Source organism: Centrocercus urophasianus, unplaced genomic scaffold (genome assembly GCF_019232065.1).
Source record: "Centrocercus urophasianus isolate 14NV4802_14NV808 unplaced genomic scaffold, USGS_Curo_1.0 seq_16, whole genome shotgun sequence".
Taxonomy (NCBI): Eukaryota; Metazoa; Chordata; class Aves; order Galliformes; family Phasianidae; genus Centrocercus; species Centrocercus urophasianus.
The window spans coordinates 17,288,436-17,293,294 of NW_024884711.1; positions in this window are offsets into that span (position 1 = coordinate 17,288,436).

Below are 4,859 nucleotides of genomic sequence, written 5' to 3' on the forward strand. Positions count from 1 at the left end.
CCCTGCGGCGCATGCGCAGAACACCGCTTCTTCCCGCCTCCTGGGCGCCCCTCCGCAACCACCATCTTGGCAGCGGGAGGGGCTCGTGCCCGGCGGAAGCGGCGCTCTCGGCCTCGCTGCTCTCCAGGGAGCGCCGTTAGGGCCGGCGGCGAGGCGGTGGACGCAGGGACGTCAGCTGAAGGGTGGGATGCCATCCACAGCGACCTAGACAGTCTGAAGCGATGAGCCTAGGAGAACCGTATGAGGCTAGAAAAGCCAAGTGTAAGGTCCCACACATGGGTCACAGCAACTTCCGTTATCAGCACAAGCTGGGGGATGGAAGGCTAGAGAACAGCCCTACCGAAAAGGACCTGGGGACACTGGTGGGTGGCAGCTGGACATGAGCCAGCAGTGTGCCCTCACAGCCCGGAATGCCAACCATATCTTGGGTTGCACAAAAAGCAGCACGGCCAGCAAGGTGAGGGAGGTGGTCCTGCCCCTCTGCTCTGTGCTGGTGAGACCTCACCTGGAGTACTACGTCCAGATGTGGAGTCCTCAGTACAGGAGAGATGTGGACCTGTTGGAGCGTGAACAGAGAAGGTCCACAGAAACGATCCAAGGGTTGGAACACCTCCCCTGTGAAAGCACGCTGAGAGAGCTGAGGCTGTTCAGCTTGGAGAAGAGAAGGATATGGGAAGACCTTAGTGCAGCCTTTCTGTTTCTAAAGGGGGGCTGAAGAAAGAAGGGGACAGACTCTTTAAAAGTATCTGTTGTGAAACAACAAGGGGAAATGGTTTCTAAGTAGAAGAGGTGAGATTTAGACTAGATATGTCAAGGACACAGATTTTTACAATAATGGTAGTGAAGCACTGGAACAAGTTGCCCAGAGAGGTGGTAGATGCCTCAACTCTTGGGACATTCAAGATAAAGGCTGGATAGGGCTCTGAACAACATGATCTAGCTGTAAGTGTCCCTGTTAATTACAGGGATGTTTGTCTAGATGGCCTTTAAGGGTCCTTTCCTACTCAATTCTATGATTTGGATGAAGTTAGGGAGCCTTTACAAAAATGGGAAAGTTATCATTTCTGCCCTCTACTGGTGTAAATGAATTTTGACGGTAGGCACAGAAGCTATCACCATCCATCTGGTTTGGCATGTGGTTAGTTTGCTGTTACATACAGTTCAGTTATTGTAATGGGTTGCAGAAGCTACTCACAGCTTTGGCACTTTGGCACTCTAATGCCATAGTGTTCAAACATTCATGTAAGTCAGATGTACGTACAGAGCTGTGCCAGCAAGTTACATCGTATTCCTACAGTGCTGCATGTAAGGAAATTGGTATCAATTTACCAAATGTGAAGGTGTGGGCACTCAACTGTCACGTTGCTGTGATCAGAAGTACTTCTAGTTTACTTAATCTCTTCAGGATTCTCTATGTCTAGGCTAGCTCTCATACCTGTTACCAATCAAGTAACTCAATTTTAGTGTATTAGAAAGTTTTACTTGCAGTGTTGTTCTGCATGCATAGCTTCACCTTGTAAAATAAACAGAGATGCAGAAAGCAGTGTTTTCACCTTGCTGATCACACCATCTTCCCACATGTGCATTTCTTCCCTCATTTCCAGTGCTTGTCTGAATCTACTTGCCAGTTCTGAATTTTTCAGCCTTCTTTTCTGAATGGATTAGACATGGGAAAATTCAGCATTTAAATCTGTTGCTCCAACAGGAAGAAAAGGATATTAATGCATCAGAGGGGTTGGTGGCCTAGACCTAAGAAAACAAATAGAACTGGGGGTAGGTGGTATCCCAACAGACAGCAAATCAGACATGTATGCAAATATTTACTTGTATGAGTTTTCTGATGCTGACTAGTCTATAGTGCTTTAATTTCAGTCTTGTAAGAGCTACTTTGGAAAAATGAATTTTTCTTGCTGGTGTGAAAAATATTGGTGTTCACCCAAAGGCCCATTTCAATTTGGAAGATCATACAGCTATTGAGCTAGATGCTGCATTCCCACAGAGAAACCATAAGAAGCTGCGTTAAAGCAATTTGTAAAATTTTTAATTATTCAATCTGTCCCATGGAAAAGAGACTTTTGCTAAATTACACAACACAGACAAGAGGCAAAAATTAAGACATGAAATATTTCATAATTTAGCTTTTGAGTGAAGAGACTGATTATATGTTGTACACCACCAATAAATTTGTTGGTAGAATTATTTTCCAAAGGCAAATAATCTCATCAGTTTCTGTAAGCATTTTCTCATTAATAATTCCTCTCCTAACATCAAGAAAAGATCAAAAACAACAGCTGAAATGGACTTCACGTAACAAATGTATCACAGCTATTTACTGCCATTTATTGCTGCACTACTTGCACAGTGATTAATCCTTTATTTTCACAGACACGCAGTGAGCAGCTGTAATATCTTTGCAAATATAAATTATATGAAATTTAGAGCTTGCAAGGGAAAGAAAGGGAAATCTGTCAATAGTGTAAGCACAAGAAGATTTGCTGGTGGGATTGGAGAATTAAGATATGTCTCTGTTATAAATGTATCCTCTGTTTACAGGAACTCTCAACTATTAATAATATTTTTTTCTGTTGCCTGAAGGCCTCATGCATTTGGTCATCCTTCATGAATGTGCATTTCATCATATACTCTTTTTATCCTTGCCACCTTATAGATTGTAAAAGTCAAACCTGAAATACACAGGTAATATCAAATAATTATCAATTTTAGACTCCAGGAAGCTGTGGTGATGTTATTGTAGCTTATTGTAGGAAATGATGAAGACAGGCTGGTTGTGGAAAACACAGAGTGCTTGCAGTTTTCAATTTAAAATGTAAATCTGATTTATTTTTTTTTTACAAGTAGGTCTTTGTATCAGTTTCTACTTCTTTATTTTTTTTTTTTAGTTTAATCATCGGAATATCTTAAAATACTGCTGGAATTAATATTGGTACTTAGGAACCACAGTCACTGTACACTGTGGCTAAGTCTCACATACATACATGTTAATGAGAATATATTCCTGTCTTATGTTCTCTTGCCTCATTTTCCTTCCCCTCCCACTTTTTTTTTTTTTTAAGTGTTGTATTTTATATATACATATTCTTTTTCCACTCTGTTCTTGGTTCCCTTTTTTTCCACTGATCCACCTGGTGGCAGAAGACTGATAAGCTTGTTTGTGTTAGAATTTAAGTGTGGCTTTTGTGTCCTTTTCCTTTTGTTCCCTCTGCTTATACGCAGCATCAGCTAGGACCAGGATCGGATTATGCCAGAACAGAATGCAATCCTGTAGTAGGATATTTGCTCATTGATAGAGTTACACTGGGAAGGGGACATGAGCAAACCTATCTACTAGAACTGAATGGAGCAGAGATGGTATAAAAGACATTGTGACATTGACTAAGAATGTATTTTGGAAAGCTAGACAACAGCAGTGTCTACAATATAGCCTAGACTTTTAGGAATGACAAATTAATTGCAATTAAACAAGGTTAAGGAGTTAACTAAAACTTTTCAGAGAAATCAAAAGCAAGAAGCTTTCAGCCAAAATGAAACATTTCAAAAGCCTAGAGAATTAAGATCTTTCTGATATACCACCTACTTTTACTACCGTGGTATTGGTTAGTTAAAATATTTGCTTCTGGTTCTCCGGGCAAAAAGAGGAAAGGCTAGCATGTAGAGTCCCAGCCTTTCATTTAATCAACTTCACTGATGTAGGAAACACCAATCCTTTGCATACAGATAAGCATACACAATGGCTATTGTAAAGCTACAGTGCAATGAAAAGCACAGGGTAAAAGCAGAGTCAGTGCTGTAGGCAATGTCCTAGACTGCAGCAAGTGAGGATGAGCCCAAAAGCAGCAGCTGCTGCTGTAGAAACTAAGGAAAAAAAAGCTGTTTACCTTTGAAACGCCACAGGTGGCTAAGGCTCTACGGTGAGATATCCTTGCCTCCACTACCAACCCTTAAGTGAGGTTTGGAAAGGGATGGATCCAGACTTCACCCCTTCTGGTCACTCAGGTGCATTGCACTGAGCTCCCCTGGGGTAGCCTTACGTTCCCATCAGGTGCTCACTGTTTCATGCTGTGACTTAGCATTTCTGCTACAGCTGTATTGGAATTTCTGCCCCAGCTGCATAGGGAAGAGCTTCTCTGCTGCAACCTGGCTGGAGTGGCTGTAGAGGTGCTGTTGGAATCCTGTGTGATGGACTGGAGGAGAGCCAGGCAGAGCTGCAGGCAATGCTGGTTGCTGGAGCCCCTGGAGCATGCCTCATGAAGCAAGGGTGTGATCTTTAGGGAGCACTCCCTGGCTGCTTGGGCACCTCTGAGCTCTGTTCCTTTCTGGGAAAGCTGTCTTAAAATTTTCCTCATTTGGCTTTTTTTTTTTTTTTCTTTTACAATGAAAGCAACCTTCCAGCCCTGTAAATGAAGTAACCATTTGTTGCGACACCAGACTGGTACTGGTAGCCTGAACGTGTTTCCGTTTAGATGCCTTTCTAGCGGTGCAGAACTCAGGGCAATTTACTAGAAAAGAGCAGAAGGGGTAACGTTAACGAGAGAAGAAAAGTGAAGCTGCGCGGTGCGAGGCCTCGCGCGGTATTACCGACGCGGCACGTCCTCGTACGGCCGCCGTGAGGAGGCGCGGAGCCGCGCGCTGGCGGGCGGGACTCAGCCCTCGGCGGCACGAGGACGAGCCTGCGCGTGCGTGGCGGCAGCACGGCTCGGAGCCCGTCGCAGCCGCTCATCGTCCGCCGGCGGCGCCTCCTTTGTGGCGGGCGGGCGGGTCGGGCCCGGCCCCACCCCCGAGCCGTGTCGGGCGCAGACGAAGCGGAGGCGCCATTTTGCGCTGCTGCGGGAGACGGGTTG